This window comes from Hemiscyllium ocellatum, chromosome 24 (genome assembly GCF_020745735.1).
Source record: "Hemiscyllium ocellatum isolate sHemOce1 chromosome 24, sHemOce1.pat.X.cur, whole genome shotgun sequence".
NCBI lineage: Eukaryota > Metazoa > Chordata > Chondrichthyes > Orectolobiformes > Hemiscylliidae > Hemiscyllium > Hemiscyllium ocellatum.
The window spans coordinates 8,752,646-8,776,973 of record NC_083424.1 but is presented as its reverse complement, the minus strand read 5'-3'; the positions used below and the strand labels follow the sequence as shown (position 1 = coordinate 8,776,973).

General features: G+C 43.5%; 1 long non-coding RNA gene across 1 annotated transcript in view; it reads right to left on the bottom strand.

The window, feature by feature from the left end:
* LOC132827035 (uncharacterized) overlaps window positions 1–24,192 on the bottom strand; it is an 85,461-nt gene extending 61,269 nt beyond the window's left edge. The window contains exon 1 of the long non-coding RNA XR_009645957.1: window positions 23,915–24,192. This is a non-coding gene — a long non-coding RNA (uncharacterized LOC132827035). The remainder of the gene's footprint in view (window positions 1–23,914) is intronic.
* Between the last annotated feature and the right edge of the window lie 136 nt (window positions 24,193–24,328).

The following is a 24,328-nucleotide window of genomic DNA, read 5'->3' as shown; positions in this document are numbered from 1 at the left end:
ATGCACCAGTTTGATAACGACTGACAGCTAACTGCCAAGCTGTGTTTAAATTAAAAATGAAATCAAGCTGTCAGTCATCATTATCCTGGTAGATTCTCCTAGACAATGCTGCTAACAATCAGGGTCCACTTGGCACCCAGCCAGCACTTCCTTCACATATTACGAAGATTGTTTACCCCCTTACATGGATCCCACAAACTGCCCTAATGAGAACAAAACGTTGACAAAACGTGCTTGTTTTCAGCAATGTTTGTAAAGTACAAGTGCACCATTAATCTTAAAAACAGAAATTGCTGGAAAGCTCGGCAGGTCTGACAGCATCTATAGAGAGCAATCAAAGTTAACGTCTGGGGCCTAGTGACCACTTCTTAATATCAAGGTATGGAGAGTTACCAGTGATAGTACAGTCCAAGGTGCCCTCAGTGTCAAAAAACACAACCACCTGATGGAGAGGCAGCGCCGCTTGGCAGTGCTTCCAAATAAACCCGTTGGACTCTAATCTGGTGTTGTGTGATTTTTAGCTGAAGAGAAGGAAGCCTCGGGTCTGATCAGCGATAATGGTGAGTGAGGGCTGAACTGGCAAAGGGCTCTAAGTCAACAAGGTTCAACGCACAAAGTGCAATCTGACCCGCCACCCTCCGGGATGGCGCGGGCAATTAATGGTCCATGAAAGTCAAGTGTAAACTTCTATCAGAATCCAATCACCGAGCCCTCTGCTGACTGAGTGTCCTCTATAAACCTATATATCTCCACACAGGCAACCGTTGCATTGAAGGTCACAGGTCACTTGTGTTGGGATATGGGTGTCTTTGGGCAGAAAGTCTGTAATTAACAGTCCTCTTCAGTATACTCTCTGCTGACTCCACTCCGGGAAAAAGCCAGAAAACAGTGACTTCAAGGTACTGTCCCATTCTCCGAGGATTGTCAGTTTTTCATGGTCAAAGAGAAAAAATATATTTTGCAACTTGGAATGTTAGAACATGCGCCCAAAATCTCAAGAGTGGCGGCCTAGGAGGAGGAACTGCACTGTTATAATGCTACCTGCCAAGACTCCAAATTGACTCGCTGCAACCACGTAATGAAGGAGCAGTGCTCCGAAATCTAGTGCCTCCAAATGAACCTGTTGGGCTATAACCTGTTGGTGCTGTGTGATTTTTAAGTTTGTACATCCCAGTGCAACACCGACTGCTCCACATCATGGCTACCATCAGAGGGGAGACTGTTGAAGGAAAATGCTGGTGGTGACTGACATTGACCGTTGTATCCACGTGTTTTTTTTGTTCAACCCAAGGTAAGATCTTGATGCGCTGCCAGAACATTTCAAATCCACAACGACAGATTTGTGATAGTTCCACACAAACTTCTGTGCGTGAACCCTGGGGACATCAAGGAGAATGTCTGTTCTGTCATCGATGAAAGCCTCGCTGCTAAACCAAACGAAGGAGTGGTCACTCTGCTGAGGGACTTCAGTTCCAGAATTGGCCGTGACTCCTAACAATTGGAGTGTGGCCATTGGGAAAACAGGATGGGAGAAGTAGTTTCGGGCGCAATGACTCCTTCAGAACCGGTTCTGAACTGAACTCTGAACTCCACGGATGACACCAGACCTGCTGAGTTTCTCCAGCAATTTCTGTTTTTGTTTCAAATTTCCAGCATCTACAGTTCTTTGTTTTATTGATATGATGGAGGATTAGTTTATCTAAAGTGCCCTATAGAACATAGAACATAGAAAAATACAGCGCAGTACAGGCCCTTCGGCCCTCGATGTTGCGCCGACCAAAGTCTACCTAACCTACACTAGCCCAATAACCTCCATATGCTTATCCAATGCCCGCTTAAATGACCATAAAGAGGGAGAGTTCACCACTGCTACTGGCAGGGCATTCCATGAACTCACAACCCGCTGAGTAAAGAATCTTCCCCTTACATCTGTCCTATACCTACCACCCCTTAATTTAAAGCTGTGTCCCCTAGTAACAGCTGACTCCATTAACAGAAAAAGGTTCTCAGTGTCTACCCTATCTAAACCCCTAATCATCTTGTACACCTCTATCAAATCTCCCCTAAACCTTCTTTTCTCCAATGAGAATAGCCCCAAATGCCTCAGCCTTTCCTCATACGATCTTCCTACCATGCCAGGCAACATCCTGGTAAACCTCCTCTGCACTCGTTCCAATGCCTCCACATCCTTCCTATAGTATGGCGACCAAAACTGTACACAATACTCCAGATGAGGCCGCACCAGAGTCTTATACAACTGCAACATGACCTCAGGATTCTGGAACTCAATTCCTCTACCAATAAAGCCCAGTACACCATATGCCTTCTTCACATCGCTATTTACCTGGGTGGCAACTTTCAGAGATCTGTGCACATGGACACCAAGATCCCTCTGCTCATCCACACTACCAAGTAGCCTACCATTAGCCCAGTAATCCATCTTCTTGTTACTATATTTGTCGTCTTTCTGCATACTTGTTTCTGAACACGGCTGCTAAACATCATTCTACATCTGTATCCAGAACAGAATTTATATCGCAGATCTAGACACTGTAAATCCTGAAAGCTGAAACACAAATGCCCTTTAAGTTCGCCACCACGCAGAGAGAATCATGGGGGCTTGAACCCGACCCATAGTTGCTCACAGTTTACAGGCCATAAGTAAAACCTAATCATTCATTTTTCCTCTTAAAGCAATAAGCATATGCGCGAGCAAATATGGTAGTAAAATATAAGCGATTGTTATCGGATAAAGTCCAGGAAATTCGGCAAACGTTTTAACAAGTTCAAAGGACAGTGCGTCTGACCGCATCAAGTTGTTTGGAAGTTTTACCAAGCCGCTAGCTGCCTCCGTAACTGTGAGGATTTCATTTCGTAGTAACTTACATTTGTGTATTTTATATATATATATATATGTTTATTATGTGATTTAAAATAAAATGTTCTCAGGTCTCTGTGATATGCTGAATAATGGGTGCGATTTTTGCTGAGAATTTGGGAGGCTTTTAAATCATGTAACCCTTTCTCCCAACTCCACAGTAAATGTTGGATAGTAACCCGGTAGTAAGAATCACAAGTCACAAGATACCAGGTTATAGTTCAACAGGTTTATTTGAAATCACAAGCTTTTGGGCGCGAAAGTTCTGATTTCAAAGATATCTGTTGGACTCTAAGCTGGTGTGATGTGACTTAGTCGACCCGAGTCCGACACCTGCACCTCCACATCCTGGCTGCTGTTGCAAGAAAACTGCTAAAAATGGTGAGTGGGGTTGGTTGGCAGATTACAAATGATGGGGCTGTTGTTATTTTATTCTGAATTAATTGGATATTTTCTTGAATCGTTCAATTATGAAAGACAGCATAAGTGAGATAATAAACACTGCTCATATGACGCGATCAACTGTGTATATTCACAAAGTATCATGAGTGAAAGTCGATTATGGAATTTGAATATTATTTGAACCAATTATTCCAAGACCGATTAAGACTGTTAAACTGAAGGTTAAATGTGCGAATTTTACGATAAGTGTTGAGGCAATAATATTGACTGGTTTTCAACTGTGTTCCTGAAAGATGACAGAGAGTTGAATTCAACATGCAGTTTATTTTCCTACAGTAAAGTCAGACTCTCTGGGGGGTCCTGGAATTATAGCCGTCCCTGAACCTGTGCAGTGAGAAATGTTTGGCGAATTCCAGAAACACTCGGGCAGAATGTGTCGAAGGGTCAGGAAGGAATTCTGCTCATGTCTGCGTTTTTAGGTTGGTCCTTGAGTAAACGAGGCAGTATCTGCCGTCCTATCAGCGCGTAACTTTATTTTCGGTTGGTTTGCGATTAGTTTATGGCAGCGTCCGAGCTGCAGCGGGGAATAGAGAAGGAAGGAGACGTCAAAACTAATTCGATTCAGTTTGAGACTGTGCCTGCAATTATGATTGGTGTTGGACTGGGGTGTACAAAGTTTAAAATCACACAACACCAGGTTATAGTCCAACAGGTTTAATTGAAAGCACTAGCTTGTTCTGAAAATGTCAATGTTACAGTGCCAGTAGCGCAAGTATAAACCTCCCTCCACGATGAATCATTATTGAAACCAAAATCAGATTTAATGTTTGCAGTTCAGTACTCTCTGCTTTTGCCTCTCCTCAAATGCCGCCAGACCTGCTGAGTTTCTCCAGCAATTTCTGTTTTCGCTTCAGATTTCCAGCCTCCCGTTTTGCACAAACAGTTATTGAGTTTGTTTCTATTTACTGCTAAACTTGTTGAGAATTTCTCCCAGCATCTAAGTGTCCTGTTTACTTCCTCGCCGAACCAACCAAACGGAATTGTGATCACTTCCAGGAAGAAGTTTTAAATAGTTACTTATTTCAGGCAGACTTCACTGCACCCTCTAAGTGCATCCGAGTTGGTTTAATCCCGCGCTGTTCGCTGCTGTTTCAGAATCTACAGCACAGTCCTGTCACAACGGATGACCCCGGGGTCTTCTCTCTCGGGGACCCGGAAGCCACCACATCAGGGGGTCTTGACTCAGTGATCAGATACTTGTGATTGACCATTTATCATTGACACAATTAGCCTCATCCCATGACATCTAGGATCTTTGTGGTTTTTTTGCCCCAGTGTTCACCATTCCCCAAACCAGTTGGAGTTACACCATGCGACCTTGGCCAATGATGGTCAACTTTCACGGAAAATGGACGGAATTTTCCATTGTCCCCACAATCTTTTCCATTGTCCCCACATCCCGAATGTTCTTCAAATGATGGCACACAATACTTCACGGGTAAAAAATGAGGTCTGCAGATGCTGGAGATCACAGTTGAAAATGTGTTGCTGGTTAAAGCACAGCAGGCCAGGCAGCATCCAAGGAATAGGAAATTCGATGTTTCGGGCATAAGCCCGTCATCAGGATTCCTAATGAAGGGCTTATGCCCGAAACGTCGAATTTCCTATTCCTTGGATGCTGCCTGACCTGCTGTGCTTTAACCAGCAACACATTTTCAACACAGTATTTCACGGTGACTGAATAAAAACGGTGCCATCTTAAACGGTGCCTCCGGTTAATGGGGACTCATTGAATGGGCCCGATTTTATCTCAGCCTCGGTAAAGCACTATACCGAGTGAGTTCAAAATGGGGCCTATTTAAATGAATTCCATCAGCAGGAGATGGGACTACAGCATCGCTTGGGCATTCCCCCGCCCCCGTGTTGAATTCTGGATTCCGATATTCCCTCCATTTTCCGTGAAAGTTGACCATCATTGGCCAAGGTCGCATGGTGTAACTCCAACTGGTTTGGGGAATGGTGAACACTGGGGCAAAAAAACCACAAAGATCCCAGATGTCATGGGATGAGGCTAATTGTGTCAATGATAAATGGTCAATCACAAGTATCTGATCACTGAGTCAAGACCCCCTGATGTGGTGGCTTCCGGGTCCCCGAGAGAGAAGTCCCAATCCCTCTGCTGCTAAAGTGATATAACATTCCAAACTTCAAGATGTGCTTCTTTGGAACATGGAGGTTAAAAGCTAAATATTCTACAGGAAGGGGCAGATTGTTATTCAATTTAGGGAAATTGTTTAAAGTCTGGTTGAAAGCGAGGGAAACTGTGGTAGGTATTTGGTGCGGGCCAGTGATAGTGTGAACTCCACAACTCCGAGTTCAAGTCACCCCCTGCCTCAGAGGTATATCTGAACATGTTTGTTGAAGAAATCTCAGAGTGGAATGCAAACGTTAACTTTGCTTCTCTCTCCAAAGATGCTGCCAGACCGCCTGAGTTTCATCAGCAACATCTGCGTTTGATAATTACACCGTGCGAATCGAGTTCCAGTCTTACAGTTCTGAGGAAGGGTCTCCGCGCCGGAAACGTTAACTTTGATTTCTCTCCACAGATGCTGCCTGATCTACTGAGCGTTTGGACCAATTCCTGTTTTTGTTTCCAGTGTCACGGGCTGTTTTCTAATTGGATAGCTGTGTGCCCTTTGTTTAGTGACAGCCAGAGGGACAATGCCCCATCAGTTTTCTAAAGGCCACAATTCTAGTCCAGGTAATTGTTTGCACCCTGATATTCAATGAGATACAGAATCTCTACAATAAGGTTAACGTGTTGCTAGCTTTTGAAAAATATTTGAAACGCTTAGACCTCCAAACCATTGGTGTCGCACAGCATGACATGAGGACGTTCGTCCCATCACGCCTGTGCCTAAGAGTTTTCATATGTGTGCCACTCCCCTGGTGTTTTCCCATTGCCCTGTAAACTCATCGGGTTGAAAATCGCCACTGGAGCTGGGAGCAGAGAGCTGAAGACCATGCAGTTAAAAGAACGCATTGTCTCTTTTGAAAACTATCACATGGGAATCCTGGCAGCTTCGACTAAAAACGAGGAAGCAGCAATTCACTGTCTTGTTCTCCAACAAAATACACCCATCGTTTTAAGGTCGTTTTAATCCTGTTCTTTACACTAAGCCGTTGTTCCACCCATCCATAACAGATACAATATTGAGCTACCTTGATACTGAACTACGTTTTGAACACGAGATCAATCCGGCCGAATATCCTGTCCCATTATACAGTGGGACAATCCGTTGTCTCCTCAGTGAGGCGGGTGAGAGAGGGAAGGGGAAGTTATCACTCAGACCTCCTTTGTTAACAAGTCCTGCCTGCTCCAGCATGTCATTTTAAAAGGCTACAACCCGATGAGTGTTAAGAAAGGGGGTGTTTGGATGTTCACGTTAGATTTTTGCTTTTTTTTGCAACCTCTATACAAATTGCCCGTCACAAAGCAGCGGTTATTTTGTGTTTAATAAACTCTGGCCTGTTTATTTAGCACTTACCAGGGAAAAAAAACTGCTGTACTGTCACAATGGGTGTGTGTGTGTGTGTGTGTGTGTGTGTGTGTAAGAGAGAGAGAGGATGTGATTGTGGGTGTGAGGGTGTGTGTGTGTGAGAGAGAAAAATCGTGTGTGTGCCCGTGTGTGTGTGTGTTCCTGTGTCCGTGTGTGTGTGCCCGTGAGTGTGTGTGTGTGTGCCTCTGTGTGTGTGTCCGTGAGTGTGTGCCCGTGAGTGTGTTTGTTTCTGTGTCCGTGGTGTGTGTGTGTGTGTGTGTGCCTGTGTGTGTGTGTGTGTGTGTGTCGTGCGTGTGTGCCCGTGAGTGTGTGTGTGCCCGTGAGTGTGTGTGTGCCTGTGTGTGTGTCCGTGTGTGTGCCCGTGAGTGTGTGTGTGTGTTTCTGTGTCCGTGGTGTGTCCGTGGTGTGTGTGTGTGTTTGTGTGTGTGTGCCCGTGAGTGTGTGTGTTTCTGTGTGTGCGCCCGTGTGTGTCCGTGTGTGTGTATGCCCGTGAGATTGTGTGTGTGTGTGTGCCCGTGAGTGTGTGTGTGTGTTTCTGTGCCCGTGTGTGTACAGGGGTCGGGGGTAGAGATTGGGTGGACTGGGGGAAGGGGAGATCTGTCCCCTCAATGAGGAGGGAAAGGGACCAAACCAAAACGGCGTTGCTGGTAATCGGCTTGTGTTTGTTTTTAATAAAGCAGGGGGTGGAGAGGTCGAAAGATTGTGTTGAATCTTAGAGAAACAGTCAGTTACACAGGGCTTCCAAGGTCAATCAGAGATCGTATTATTTTGAAAAAGAAGTTAAAATACGGGCAATCAGATTTTGTTTTCATTGCTGGAAAAGATTCGGGAGAACGAGATTCCACTGTCAATTCGCTAATGTACTAAATTTAAGGAGCCCAGCGGGTCTCTGGGCATGTGTAATATTCCGTTTTCTTTAGAATGGTGAAAAATAAATAAACTTTCAGTCCATGCAGGGTTAGGTAACTTGATATATGGAGAGAGAATCCAGCTGCATTCGGCTGGTTGTGGAATCGATCCTTTTAGGAACAACACATTAGACTAACCATGATGTCTGTGCCATACCTGCTGTCAATGGAAGAAATTGAAACAATGAAAAATATGTAAGGAAGGGCCTTTTTTATTGATTATACATTTACCTATACTGATAGCCTAACTCGGCTTAATGAACCCATTTAGAGAGAAGGAATCGATTATAGGCAATGATGTTAAAAATCACACAACCCCAGGTTATAGTCTAACAGGTTTAATTGGAAGCACTAGCTTTCGGAGCGAAGCTCCTTCATCAGGTGATAGTAGGCAATGATGACTGCGCATTACTACAAAGCATCAAACATGGATGTGGAAAGAGAAGTCTTTTTCTGAGAGTTAAGGTTCCTGAACTCTGGTAACCGACAGGAGCTCCTTAGAACTACGGACTCTTAAACTCACACACTTGCAAGCTTTCAAAAGACGCAAAACAAAACTTTACATTCCGCACGTACACGTTGTGATCTGTGCACTTTGAAGATGAAGGTTATTTGTGAAGGAACACCTGATAAGCCGCGTTTGAACCTTCAGCCGGACTCAATACCGAGACATGCAATTCTCCCTGTCTACACGCAATTAGGAGCGTTACTGTAAATCTACTGAGGGGCACCATTATCCTTCTCTATCACAGCCTGCTCGGGAGCAGCTTCCCATTAAAATCTGGTGAGTTGCTTCAATTTCACTGTCTTTTAAACCCAAGGAAAGATTGTCTGTTTGCTCCAAATAAATTCCATTTCCCTCCAGCCTTCTCAATTACTTCAGTAAATCACAGCGCTAATGTAAAAAAAAACAGACACAGTATTCCAATTCTGGGAATGATCTATTGCAAGGTTTTTGTTTAACCGCGCTAATTGTGACTGGTAAGTTCGTGTCCTTTCAGATATTCTCACTGAAATGAAACACAGAACTACGAATGCTGAAGTTTTGAAACAATAAGAGAAATTGCTGGCAAAACTCTGCAGGTCTGGTGGCATCTATGGAGCGAAAGCACAGTTAACGTTTCCGGTCTCGTGACTCCTATTCTCACCTCGTTTCTCTGTCTATCGGGATCTTTGCCCCTTCAAGTGTTTATCTAATTCCTCTTCAATGCCCGATTACTCAGCGTCAATAGCCATTTGGTTAATACATTCCCAATCCATATGCATGGGGAACATGCCTCTTCCAACATATTAAAGAGGGAGACGACAGTTTAAGTGCTCAGGAGCTGGACTCAAGATATTTCTGCAATCAATCCAGTATTTGCCTGTGGTTTGTTTGGACGTATGACATAGTATTGAGGCATTTCAGAATGCTGTAGAGATGGATATTTAATTTGTTTCAGTCTCTGTAATATTCCATTTCAAATGGTTTGTCCTTTGTACGGTTGCCATGAAAAATATATTATCAATATTAATACTGTTGCAATTATATTGTGGCATCGAAGAATGGAACATGTGAGACAAATTGAATTTTATTGCACTTTCTGTAAATTTCAAGTCAAAATATTTTGTAACCTACAAATTATAGGGATAACGGATTTTTTGAGAAGGAAAGGCAAGAGCTGTACATATACACTCATTAGTAACAAGGTACACTCTCAACGTTCATCGGTTACCGTAATCAAATTTGCATTTTTGTTCTAAATATTTGAATTCAGGGGCAATCGATGTGTGGGAAATTAACCCTCTCAGTAAAGGGTATACGAGATGACATTGGTGAGGGTGTAACAATTACTTCTGAATAACAAATGCAACAGTTGAAATTAATTTGTGGAAACTTACTCCTAGTTAAAAGCACAAGATATGAAACTGACGATAACTTCGTAACCTATCAGTTAATTTTATTCATTCCGGGTTTGCACAAACTGACATGTGCAACTCACATTGCAACGCAACTAATTAGGATTGTTTGAAGTGCTTTAATTATTTTAATTCGGGGAAATGGGCGGTCAAATTCAGGCCACAAGGAGAGGCATTATGTCCTTGCAGAAGCAAGCCATCTGGTTTAATCCCTTTCCAGGGGGGCAATTAGGGATGGGTAACAAACCAGCTAACTGTGTGCAACATCTTAGAAGTGAATGAAAAGGCAGGCAAGCAGGGATATCGGTCTCTTTCTCCAAGTGGAGAACGGGTCCGGGATTCTGAATCTTCTTTGTAGACGGTGTTTGTACTTTCTGAACAGCCGTTTACTCTAAACTTTCTCACTATCACAATGTGCTGGGGAAGCAGTCACGACCTCAAACAATTTGGGTATTTCATCCAAAAACATCTATCCTTAGATTAGGCTCGTTGGTTACAATTGTTTAAACATATATAACATGTAACCTGAAATATTTCTAGGACTACAACACTCGATGTCCACCAGTTAGTTTCCACACGCAAAAGAACCTCTTAATTTGATTTATGATATAATTACACTCCTGTGTCATTCTCTGTTTTAATCCTTTTTTTATTTTTGTGAGTATTGGTTCATTGTGAAAGTATTCGGTAAACATTCAGGATGAGAACCAACTGGGAGGGGACATCCTCGAATTATTGTGCGCTGCTCAGACAGGGCTCTCTCAGTGATGATAGAGTTCATGCTAAAACTCTAAAAATAAAATGGGGACATTATGCGCAGCTGAGACACTCCCGTCTCTCATAGAAATCCTGAGCCAGACACAAACTCAGCTTCACCGGGGCTGGGGAAGGGGGGTCTTATTTTGGGCGTGAGAGCGTTCAGTTGCCCCGATTCTCACCGCTGTACCTTGGGGATTTTTTTTCCAGGAGGGTGTCTATTATAGACAGATAGAGAGAGGGAGGGAGAGAAAAAATATTGGAAGATGCCTTTATTTTTCCAAGTCTTATTTCTATTTGCATCTCATGTTTCCCTTTCGGTCTTTGATAAGATGGGTTGCAGTTGTTTTTGTTGATGTCCTTTTGGGAGTTAGGCCTGACAGGATATTGCTCCGAATGTTAAACAATTAAGGATTTGAGTTGTAGACACGATTACGGCCAAGAAGCTTTAAAAACTGATTTCATAAATAACTGTTTTTGTCTAATATAATGTAAAGCTGTTTGGGTCGCCCTGGTTCATGTAAGGTGCTACATATTGTAAATGTAGTTTCTGCAAATGTTATCTATATTCCAAGGGCTGTGCCCATTTCCGTGGTTTTAACGGATTAGTTCTCACGAAATAATTGAGATGCCAGTCCCATGGGACTGATGGACATAAAAATCTTCATCATTCTCTGCAAGAGGAGTGAGTGTCTGGATGCGTCTGGGGAGGGCTGAAGGTCTGATTCTGTAACTGGACGTCACCAGCTAGGATGTTGGAGTCGCAGTGCATGGGAGATCACAGGGTGTAGGGGTCACAGGATCTGGGGTCACAGGTTCTGGGGTCACAGGGTGTGGGGGTCAAGGTGTGGGGGTCACACGGTGTGGGAATCACAGGGTGTGAGGTCATAGGGTGTGGGGGTCAAGGTGTGGGGGTTACAGGGTGTGGGAATCGAGGAGTGGAGTCGCAGGGTCTGGGGATCAAGGAGTGGTCAGAGGGTGTAGGGGATACTGAGTGTGGAGTCACAGAATGTGTGGATCAGGGTGTGGGGGGGTCACAGGGTGCGGGGTCACACGGTGTGAGGTAACGGAGGGTGTTGGTCACAGGGTGTGAGGTCACAGGGGGTGTTGGTCAAGGTGTGGGGCCAAAGTGTGAGGATCACAGGTTGTGGAGTCACAGGGGGTGAGGGTCACAGGTATGTGGTTCAATGTGTGGGGATCTCAGGATGTGAGGGTCACAGGTTGTGCGCAAGGTGTGCGGTTCCCAGGGTGTTGGTACATTCTCAAATATCAACGTTCCTCCAATCAACACTCCAAAATTTGACGCTGGGATTAAGTTTAGTGCCCCGTTGAATCTCTCCACTTCATTCCAGAGTCCCGTGCAGAGGACGGGATCCGGGAAACAGAACCGTGAGTCTGCTGGATGGCCACGAAACTAAAGACATTCAGATACTTTCGGTGAAACTGTGAGAAGATTCCAAATAATGAAACATGCCCTCCTCCCTCCCCGCGCAGAAGGGAAATATCAGCCTTTTTTTGTGAATTCCACTTGTAATGGGGTAAGCTATCGAGTATTTCTACGGACAGACTGAAGCCATGTTGAGTGCTGCAGGGATGGCGGTGTTGTGATGGTCATGCTCCTGGGCCAGTAATACAGAACTCCACAGTAACACTGCGAGGTGGTGTGTTCAAATCTTAGACTTCGCGAAATACAGTAATTAGGGCTAAGAATAGGAAACCATTGCTGCATCAATCCATGTATTGGGAAATCTCACATCCCTACCCAGTCTGATCTACATGTAACTCCAGAGCTACAGCAATATGTGTTTTTCATTATTCTTAACTGCCCCCAAAAATAGCCCAAGGAGCTATTGGATCTGAGTAAGAGACTAGCCCTGCCAGCGATGTTCATATACCATGAACACATAAAATTCTGAGTACTGCAAATGGTATTCTGATCCCTCTTCCCAACTATACTCTTTGGGGGAACTAACTCAGAGAATCCCCACAGTGAGGGAGCGGGTCATTCGGCCCATCAACCCTCCGAAGAGCATCCCACCCAGAACCACCTCGTGTTTCCTATAGCTAATCCACCTGCCTCGCACCTTTTTAGATTATGGGAGGAATCCCATACAAACAATGTGCAAACTCCGCGCAGTCACCACTGAGTGGAATCGAACCTGGTCCCCTGTCGCTGTGAGATGGCAATGCTGAGCCGCCGTGCCACCCTAGAATTGCTTTGAAAGAAGTTAAAAGTCGGGGGACACCAGGCTATAGTCCAACAGGTTTATTTTAAATCACATGCTTTCTGAACGCTGCTCCTTCTTCACTTCATCTGATGAAGAAGCAGCGCTTGGAAAGCGTGTGATTTCAATAACGCTGTTGGACTATAACCTGGTGTCTTGTGACTCCTGACTTTGTCCACTCCAGTACAAAACCGCATCGCAGTTTGAAAGAAATTCATTCCAACATGAAACAACAGTGCTCAGCTCTGTCATAGAATTAATTAATAAATCAAATCGCGTTGTCATTGGGGTTGCAGGCAGTTTAACCCCTGTTCTTCTTCCATCTTGTCTGAGCAAAGGCACAGGGAGAATATTTTGAAGTACTTCAGTTTTATTTATTTTTTTAGCTTCAATTAGTTCTAATTATAAACAGGTATCTCAATCGCTAATCTAATGAGAAAAAATAAACGCTAACATTCCCAGGAACATTGTTTAAACGGAAGATGGAACTCTGTAAGTAATTAACTAAGCAGAACTTTGCTCATGAATTCTGCCGAATTGATTGCCTGGCTAGCACTGGGAACGAATCCGGTCCCCCCGTAAATTGGCAACATCATCTGGAAAAAACAGCGTTGGTGCAACTTCGCCTGTTTTCTGCTTAACGACCGTTGCAATTCTCACTGAAATCAGCACTAATTCCGTTATGAAGCAAAAAGAATGCTACCGGGTTCTTTCCTTTTTAAATTGGGATTAAAAGTGAGAACCATAGGTTCGGACCCCCCGGTTAAAATAAAGTGAGTGTTTCAAAATCCAAATTTGATTTGAGGGATACTATTTCTAGAGTGGAGTTTCTGTTTTGAAAGCAAAATGATGCTGGAGATCACAGCCGGTCAGGCAGCATCCATAGAGAGAGAACAAGCTAACGTTTCAAGTCTGGATGACTTCAGTAGTGCTGCCGTGACATGTGGAGGGGGAAGTGCTGGGGGTGGAGTGCTGGGGGAGAAAGGGTGCAGATGGTGCAGATTAAGTGATGGGAATGTAGGACTGGCCGGACAATGCTGTGTCTAACTGGCAGACTGGGAAGAACAGACAATTTCTGTTTTGTTTTCCTCTCTCTTTCGTAGGATTTAAAATGGAATCAGAAAATTGGGGAAAAGAAATCCCCATTGCTCAGACTTTGGATCTTGAAAGCGCTATTCCTCTCTTTTCGCGGAGTACAAATCCCGCCCCCCCCCCCCCCCCCCCCGGCTTTTCCCCTCTTCCCAATGCCATACATCAGAAAGAGACCCAGTTCCTCTTTGAACCATCCAATCAAGTCGGTTCTTATTGAAGTTGGGGGTCAGTTCATTCCGTACATTTGCAAAGCAATGACGAATTCCCCAATATCGTCTCACCCAAACACCCAGAGGCATCTTCTTGTTCCTTAACCAGACTTGACAATTGTTCAAACGTGGGAGTAATGACAGTGTTAATCAGCAAAACGACAGAAAGAGCGAGCCAAGTGACACAAGTGAGCCCTTCCCTCCAAGAACAATTGTAAACTCACAAATCAAAATGCAATACAGCAAGGGCGGGTGCAACCTGTTGTAATTAGAACAATGCTTTAGAAAGTAGGGTACACCCTGTAAGACATTGTTATTGTCATGAGATCCACAGTGGATTGATGTAGAGATTTCTGCGAAGGGGAATATTTTTGGCTCCGCATGCAGGCATGGGTATGAATTTATTGGTGCAGTTCATGCATCTTAATTATCTCCAATCTTTAATTTTCTTTCTGTTTGTTAATCAAATTTGCTTCCTCGGAAATTCTCCATTTATGCAGCTACGTTTATGAGAGACTTGCTGTATTCCCTCTTCATAAGGAGGGCAATAAAATGGGCATTGGTGCGCCCAGTCTATTTGGTTTCCCCAACTTTGTACATGTTGTGTGCCCATAACACATACATACACACAAACACACACACAAACACACACACACACACAAACACACACACACGCCAGCAAGGCGCTGCTGTACAGTTCGGAAATTGAAAGTTCCCAACATTTGTGCATATCGACTGATACAAACGTGGAAGTTGTGAATTGATCGATGTTTATTATTATCCCGAGCGCCGGTTCCCGCTACTGCATCAACAAACCCAGGCGATGAGAGACACAACAGGCGTGGAGTGATCAGTCTGTCAAAGGTTAGCGATCAGTATCCGGGTCCAGTGAATTGTGAAATGTTGATGATTGGAGACTCGAGAGAAGTGATGACAATAACAGCATTTTAATAAGCTGTTCCGTATATTCCTACATTGCTCAAGAAGCGCAAGCTGCAGAGAAAGGGACTAGCATTCATTCTTCAAATCCTATTCTTTTGCTTTAGATACCTGGTTTTGACTTGTTTGATCCTTCGTTTTTACTAACGCTTGTAATTTTAAGTATGCATATTTTAGGACATTGATCACAATGAGTGATCCACAGCAACAAATTCCAAATGCATTTATCATCTCTGCAGGCAGTTTGTGTCGGGGGGGGGGGGGGCTTCAATGCCCGTCTGATGTACAACGTGGGGTTAATGTCAACCCCTTGCAGGAATAAATTGGGACCAGGGATTTAAAGATTTTGAGAATCTGGTTCATCATCATCGGTCAATGAGAAATGAGGAAATGTTGGTAAAAGGATGTGGCTTTGTATTTACACGGCCATTATTCCAGTCACTCTAGCACTTTAGAAAATGAGGCAGTCAATTCGTGCACAGCAAGCTGCCACAGACAACCTCGTGACAACCACTGCTCGGTTTAACCTTCCAATTGATTCAATTGAACACTTTATGTTCACTTGAAAATATGCAAAAGGTTTGAATATATCATTTCCACCTGAAGACTGCCTTGAACAGCCCCTCATGACTGCAGCTGAGTGTTAGAGGAGAAAGTGAGGACTGTAGATGCTGGAGATCAGAGTTGAAAATGTGTTGCTGGAAAAGTGCAGCAGGTCAGGCAGCATCCAAGGAGCAGGAGATTCGATGTTTCGGGCATAAACCCTTGGAAAATCAATAAATTGAGATGAACCCACAAACTTCTGACTCATTGTTGTGATGGTCCGACTTTATTTTTAAACAATTTCAACAGTGGGCCAATTAGAATTGGGTTTTTTTCCTCCCAATTAAGGCAGTGTTTCTTCTATTGGCCTGAGGAGCAGGTCTGACTGCGAGGTGGTGTGGTCTACAAACAGAAACGTTCGTTTCAATGTTCCTTCTTCACCCACCTCCTCCAAACCAACACTGAAACCCTGGAAAATCCACCATCAAACATGAGGGTTTGGCATTAATTGGATATTTTCCGTAAATACTTCCCAACAGAAAACAACGATCATCATATTTTCTTTAAAAACTTCAAGGCTTTATCGACGATCGACCGTCTATAAAGTTCAAACTAAATTAGCTAGGAGGAGTTGAATCGTGGAAGGCCGATGTACTAAACCAAATCAGTCGTTTATCGTTGGATGTTCCAAGCTTTTAATTCCCCGTTAGGCCTTTGATGACGGTGGTGGAAATAAACGTTACCCATTGAGCTCTTTCTACTCAAGTCGGAAGGAGAAAAATTAGGATGGGGTTAGGGCGAGGTCTATTCAACTCCAGATTACTCAACACATCAGTTTGAAACATCCTTACCTGTCTGTTCAAATGACTGGGTAAGGTCTTTTCCCCAGGGCAGGGGAGTCCAAAGGTGGAGAGCGTAGGTTTAAGATGAGAGGGGAAAGACCTAAAAGGGACCTAAGGGCAACTTGTTTATGCAGAGGGTGGTGCATGTATGGAATGAACTGCCACAGGAAGTGATGGAGACTGGTGCAATTAGATTTAAAAGGCATCTGGATGGGTATGTGAATGGGGCTTAAAGGGATAGGGACCAAATGCTGGCAAATGAGACTAGGTTAATTTAGGATTTCTGGTCGGCATGGGCGAGTTGGACGTGAGTGTCTATTTCCGTGCTGTACATCTCCAATACTCTATGATTCCCATAGTGTTGCATGATCTTCGTGTTGTAGCCTCCTGCAGCCTGGCAGATCTCAGGGGTGTCCGTTTGCTCCCGTTCCGAGTTTCTTGCTCCTTCCCCGTTTCTCTCACATCTCTGTTGATTGCCACACGTCTTCAGATTGCTCTTTTTAAACATTTCCCCCTCTCTCCGACCGTCAGACCTGTCTTAACATCTGAAGAAGGATCACTGGACCCGAAATGTTAATCCAGCTTTCTCTGCGCAGATGCTGCCAGACCTGCTGAGTTCTTGCAGCGATTTCTGTTTTTGTTGCAGCCTTAAAATCTAGCTCTTGGAGTAAATTTTTAGGCACCTCTCCTAGTGCCTCCTCTGATGATGTACCGCGGGAGGTTGGAATGAGTTAATATTTCTATACATTCAAGGTGTATTTGTCAGTAAAAATGTGCCTATGTATGTTTAAATATATGCTAGCGTTTATTGCCACTCTATTAAGCGTGCTAAACTCTTGATACATTCCTGTTAGCTCCATTAGAACGTTAGGAGGAATCTCTTACTCAGAAATGCAATTGATGCAATTCTTTACAGAAAAGTAAGGAACTGATTAAGATACGTGTCTTCTATTAAAAGCGGCACTGTGGTTCATTGGTTAGCACTGCTACCTCACCGCGCCAGGGACCCGCGTTCGATTCCGCCCTCGGGTAACTACCTGTGTGGAGTTTGCACATTTTCCCTGTGGCTGTGTGGGTTTCCTCCGGGTACCCCTCCCCCCTCCAGTCCAAAAATGCGCAGGTCAGGTGAATTCAGGGGTGTGTAGGTTAGGTGCATTAGTCAGGGCTAAATGTGGAGTAATGGGTTTGGGTGGGATGCTCTTCGGAGGGTCGGTGTGGCCTTGCTTGGCCGTACTGTTTGCACACTGTGGGGATTATCTGAAAAAGTGTCTGTTCAAATGTCCCATGGGCCCTTATTACATAATTAACAAATGCGGTTTCACAAGCATTCCTGCGATTATTTCTTTACTGGTGTTATCTTTCCCAGTTACACAATTCAGGTGTAACAATTTCCGATACTTTCAGTACCCTGGGGCTTAGGACTTCGGTGTATCTGAATTGAATGCAAAGTCACTCAGGATCTTTCATTCCCGAGTATAGACTGCTATGCAGAACTGAAGATGAGTCGGTCACATTACTGAATGTGACACACGCATCTTTCCCTCTCCTCGCCTCAAGTTCAGTAACGAGAGCGGCTTGGCCGATTTGAATCAAAAGCGTAGCTCGAAATAAGCTTGTGTTCTAACATTTACCACTCATAAATGCAGCACATGCAGAAGCGGTTGCAAAATGCTTTTGAAAGAGTGTCAGTGTATCCAAGTCTGCAAATTCCAGCCAGGATCATCTTTCTTGGTGCCTTCACTCTCCTGGTGCCTAGTCTCTGTGACAGGGAGTCAAACTGAATTATTTAAGGGCGAGGTGGGGTGGTGGGGGTGCAGGATTTGCAAAACAAATCCAAAGTACTGACCACCTGCCTCCAATCCCATAAACAGTAATGAAAGAATAGCCCTCGAAGAGCTCAGAAACAGTTAACATCATGCTGACAAAACGAAAATTAAATTAGCAACTGGAGAAAATTGATAGAAGCGAGGTCACTCTAAATATCAATAAAGCGCGTCGATTTTTAAAGCAATAATAATTGGACCAACTCACAGGTCAGTAGCCATTCCTTTTATTTGGTTTGGGGATAAAAGGTCTCAGGTGTAGCATAATATCCGAACTCATGGTTATACAGTTTGAAATGAAGTTTTTGTATCGATATTTTAGGAAGTTCTAAACTACATGATTATTCAAATGTAACCGGCCTCCAACATTCCGATATAACATAGCTGCATTAGATTTTAATTCGAATATGCCAAACTATTAACGTTTCAGATCCGTTTTACTTAACTGTTGTTGGCTTTATTTAACTAAAATTCCACTATGGACTGGTGGTTTATTACTTCATGTCATTTCGCTAAATCGGATCAACAATCACATAATTCGATTAAATCGATTTTCACTCCAGCCGATTTGTGCGTTCGGTTATATTTTTGCACATTGCTAACGGGTATCACCAAAAGTAAAAATAAACAGATACCACTTGATCTTACTCTGGCAGGGAACCCCGAGAAAGGTTAAATTATCCCGCTGGATTTAATCACTGCGCTAACATGGGAGCGAGAGGAATTTCAGAGTAAGTGCGCGAACCGCAGTGGAATTTCGTACGGGGAGTGAATGATCGTCCTTAGCTCGCTAACGCTGTGGGTGAAATTGAAATCTAGTGCCTGTAAGGTGTAGTAAGGTATTCAACAAAAAATCTGCGAATTAAAGTCATACCGAGTTGAATCGATCAAGTTACATTCAGTCCATCCACATGATGGATAATAAAGGAGGATAACTATTGTCTCCTAAATACTGTGCATTGGCACATCTGTCTGATAGGTAGTCAGAAATAATATTGGTACACATTTTGGAAAGGTTTTTGCATAGTTGTAGATTGTTTAAGTGAAGTTAAGATTAGCTCATCCAACTCTGGGCGGATCTGCGAATTAAGAGCGTAAACAGCGCAAATAAAAGTAGGAATGATCATAAAATGTGACAACAGGGAATGGTTGGTTACCACAGGACAGCGATATAGTATGCAAATTACCCTGCTCATTAAAATATTTATCCGAGAAGTTCTTTAAAACTGTGCAGTTTTAACCCTCTAAAATTATCCCCGGGATAAATGAACCAGACCATTAGGTTTTCTTACTGAACAGGGAACGTGCCTTCCTCGGGAAAATAAATGGCCTTCAACATTCTCTACGGGTTAAGTCAGAATCGGCAATAATCAACTGGGACATCGAATCCTTGAGGTTTATTGGAGGCGCAATTTAAGTGTAAGCATAAATCGGCTAAACAGTTAGGAAATGCTTTCAAAAAAAATAACATTGCGCCACTGAAATGGTGTTTGTGTACAAAGGTTGCACATTGTCTTTTCACCTCCCATCTCGCATACCTGCCTTTTTTAGCTGGATAAATATGACTTTAATTTAAAACGACAGGAGAAATACCCGAGTCAAGTGTGTGTGCAGAGTCACAGAGATCTACAGCACAAAAAAAACATGTTTTTCTACCCATTGCGTACACGCCGGTCAAAAACAATCAGCGAACTATTCTAATCCCATTTTCCAGCACTTGGCCCCATAACCTGATATACCTTGATTTGGAGGAGCCGGTGTTGGACTGGGGTGGACAAAGTTAAAATTGACACAACACCAGGTTATAGTCCAACGGGTTTATTTGGAAGCACCAGCTTTCGAAGGGCTGCTTATGTTATGTATATTTTAACTTCTATATCGCAAGTGCGTATCTAAATACTTCTTCAATGTTATGAGTGTTTCTACCTTGACTACTCTTACAGGCAGTGACTTCCAAATTTCCACCAGCCTGTGTGTGAAAAAGAATTTCCTCACATCCCCTCTATATCTTTTGGCCTCTTAGTTTAAATGTGCGGATGGTGCCTACCTGTTACTATACTGTCCTCATTTATGAATGCTAAATTTGAGAAGAACCTTTCATTTCACACTGTGTACAACTTTTACTGGACTGTAAATTCCTACGGGTTGCGAATAATGGGAAGCTGAGTGTCTTTCTCAAAGTGAATTAAGAGTCTTTCTCTTTAGAAAGAAACCGGTATCTGGAAACCGTATGGAGTGTTTGGACCCCCGCTTCAGCGATTGTCTTTATTTTAGAGAGGGAGATGAATTAGGAGACTTTTTTTAAAAAGTTAGAAAGTAGAGAAATTAATTTGATTGGAGTCAAAGTGGCTCGAAGATGCACTCAAATTCTGCGATTTTAATAGAAATATTCAAACGGGTACACCTGAGAATACAATTTTGTTTTCACCAATCATGTTCATGGTTATTACTTGTAATTTTGTGCAGAATTAAGTCCCCCCATCTTATCTGCATGCGTTCGCAAAATCAAAATGCAAAGTTATTTCGTGAACTCTATGGTTAAAACTCGACATATTTTAGAATTGCAACCTGTTTATTCCAAGGTAACTAATCAATATTTCCAAAACGTCAACAACCATTGGAGTATTCTAATAAAATATATGTCATCTATATCATATTCACAAGCTTACAATACTTATACATGACTGCCCGTTCAGAACTATTCTCATCGATAGCTTTCATAGAGAATAATGATCAATAATCTATCATATTCATGTTTGGTATTATATGTTACACTTTTTGCAAAGGAAGTGAACATCAACTATAATCAGTGTTGTGGACCATTGTAGTTTGGTCATATTTGGTCCATTTATGGTCCATATTATGACCATTTCGTCATATTTAGCAGTTGGATTAGGGCAAAGGTGCCCACCGCAGTATAGTGTCAGTAAATACGGCAATACTCCTTAAACCCACTCCTTAAAATATACAGCAGAGAATGTAACAACGTCGGTTTGGAAACGGGGAGATATTTACTGCTTTAGGCTTGCGTTCTCTTGATTTATAAATAAGTACTCGCTGACAGATAACACATTGCATATTGGGGGGTGGATGGGGTATGTTCCAACAGCCATTTGTTTCAAGTGTGCTTAAGGAAGCTACTGGAAATCCTAAACTCTAAAGGACCACCAATAATCTTTTTCTAGTGGTCGTTTAAATATCCAGGTGACTTGATGCTGAAAGACACTTTGAACAGCCTTCAAGGCTCCCTCACTTCCCCCAGAAGTTCACTCACAAAGAGTCCGCCACTCTTTTGTCTTCTGAAAACATCCTAAACCGGGTCGGTGAGACAGGGTAACTCCGGGCGAGGAAAGATTTATCTCAGGAACGATTCCCCCCACCCTCTCCCATTGTCTGTATTGTGTTGCTTTACCCATGGTGTTGCCTTTGGAAAGCCACCATTGCTCTCTGAGTTAATGCGATTGGGTTAAATTTTAAACAAAAACAGAAATTTAACCGAAGGCATAACTTGCTGGCGAATCTCCGGCAACACCTGTGGGGAGAGGCACCAGTTCACTGCTTCAGATCTCTGAGAGTAACCGAATTTGAAATGTTAACTCTGCTTTTTCTCCTCAGACCTTCTGAGTTGTTCCAGTAACTTGTTATTCGTTTCAGAAATCCAGCATCCGACGTTCTTTGGTTCATTTTGGAGTTAAATTTTACTCAGTTTCACCTCTTTGTCCACTATTTCCCCCCTCTCCCCCCGTATCGACAAAGCAGTACTAAACCAGACTAGCAATTAGCTGACTTTTATTCACCCGTCTCGTTCATCTTCCCAGCACTCAACTCTCTGATTTATCTTCCTTATATCAAACATGGAGTTAAATTGAGTTTATTTTGGGTCAGGCGGCCTTTCAGGTAATGCTCTTTATCTGGTTAAACTATCAGTATCCTCAGGAAACCCGAGGGGTCATGCATCATTCTTGATAGTGGACACGTGAATGGCTAAAGAACAGTTTGAAGTGGTGCTGTTGATTAGCCTATTAAAATGTTAAGGCACAACAAACACTTAATAAAAGGCACATTAACTGCAGCAAATCGCGTGTATCTACACACCTGCTTCACGAGGAAGTGTAGCTCCCCGCCACAAAAAAGGGATATTTTTTTAACCCTGGCATCTCTAACAGACACACAATGGGAGGGAAAACAAAGGTGGAGCGGGGTGCCTCGGTTGATTTTCTCAAGAAATTCCTGACAAGGAATTATTGTGTCCCTTACAGGTTACCTCCTCTGATTCTCATGTCCTGGCGGCGAAAAAAATATATCAAATCCTATCAAACGGTTTTAATCTATGATTTGCAAAGCACTGAGCTCAGCGAGTCTGCAGTTGGCACTAGGCTATAGCATTCTTAATGTTCATAGAATTATTGTATGATGGACAAAATGGTCTCGGGGATGGGGATGTATTCTATTGTTACAGTCGTGCAAGTAACATATAAATACTCAACAGGAGTTCCCACATTTTGTGATAATATTTCAGCCCCCCGGGTTTTGACACTTTCTTCGGGGAATGCTTTTGTTTACAGGTGCGTCTTGCTGTTTGGCGGATGCCATGTGTTTTCCTCTTTACGATATTAAAAGGATCCGAGCCCGAGGTCAAGGCAGAAGCAATTCATAGAATCCCTATAGAGTGGAAGCAGGCCACTCGGCCCATCCCTGTATTTTCCATAGCTAACCCCGGACATTACAAGCAATCGAGCGTGGCCAATCCACCTAACCTGCAAACCTTTGGAATGCGTGAAGAAACCCACACGGAGAATGTGCACACTCCACGCTGTCACCCGAGGGTGGAAGCGAACCCGGCTCCGTCAGGGAGCAGTGCTGTCACCCACTGAGCCGCCCTGCCACCCACTCTCATAGCAGGATTTCCAAATAGACAGCCCTTGGGGCTGCTGTACTGAATTCATCGTTTAATTTACTGAGCCGTAGGCGGCTCCAAATTCAAGATTGCACCCTGAATGCCCCAGATCCTGATTTCCAGCCGCACTTGCTGACTGAGTGTTGGAATCCACGACTTCTAGTTGTGTGTTCCTGAGGTCTTGCCTAATACAGTCAGCGGCTCTTGATATTTTATGGGACCCCCCCATTTTAGCAGAACACCGGCTTAAAATAGACACCGCGTTAACTGACATCACCGCCGTTTCTGGCGGCGGCTAAACTCAGAAAAATCGACGAGATTTGAGAAAGCTGGCGCGTATCTGGTTCGGTTGAAGCGAAGTCAGTTTTGAAATTAAAGTGAAACGATAGAGGGGAAGGCCACCGCGTTGAACTGAGCAGTTTATCAGCTCCTTAAGAATGAATTAAACGAGAACTAAGAAAGGAGTGAGCACCCAAACTGGCAATGAGACTTTTTGACTAGTGTCCTCCCCATTCTCTGGGAGATGGCCACAGCAAACCTACATTTTGCCACTTATTGTTCATATCTGAGACGTATTTACCTTGACTCCCAGATACACAAGCAGAGATCGTGAACTAATCAGAATACAAAGGCTTACTTGGTCTAGTTTAATATTCACAACACTGGGTGCGCTCGAGTTTCCGCACAGCGTCCGCTAAAGGAGCAAAGGGAGGTTTGATGCTGATGAGGTAAATCAACATTGCACCGTTCTGATCGCTCCTTTGCCATTCCTAGCTGATGATTTTCATCACAAAAACTCGACCTGTTCTTGTTCGGCTCAGAACTTAACGCCTCCATGAAAAAAGAGCAACATTTTAAAATGAAGATTCCCCTGTTTCTCAGCTATTTTAAAATATCCCATAGCGCCAAGACCAATAAAGATTTATATGCCCGTTAAATACCTTCGCTTGCAATTGGAGCTGGTCCGATTTCACAGAGCGGTTCATAAAGTGATGTGTAAATGATCTGGTCGAATGATTCGTTTGCATCGATAGGTATTAATGCATCTTGAGGTTTTTTTTCCTCCCTTAATGGGAGGGAGTCTGCACCTTCCTTTAAAAGGTAAACACGTCAGCTGCAGGAGCTGTCAGCGTTGTCTATCCTCCATGTGTAAGAGGTCGCCGGCGGCCACCTAACATCTGCCGTAATACATTCAACGTCAGGGTAAATGATTTACATTTAGCACCTTGGGACGTTTAACTCTGTTCAATGCGCAATATAAATGCAAGTTGTTGTTGTGTTCTGGTCGCGCTAGAAGAGCATTTCACAAAGCGACCCAAGCGCCTAAACTCACGTCTCCAGTGTGACGGCGGGCT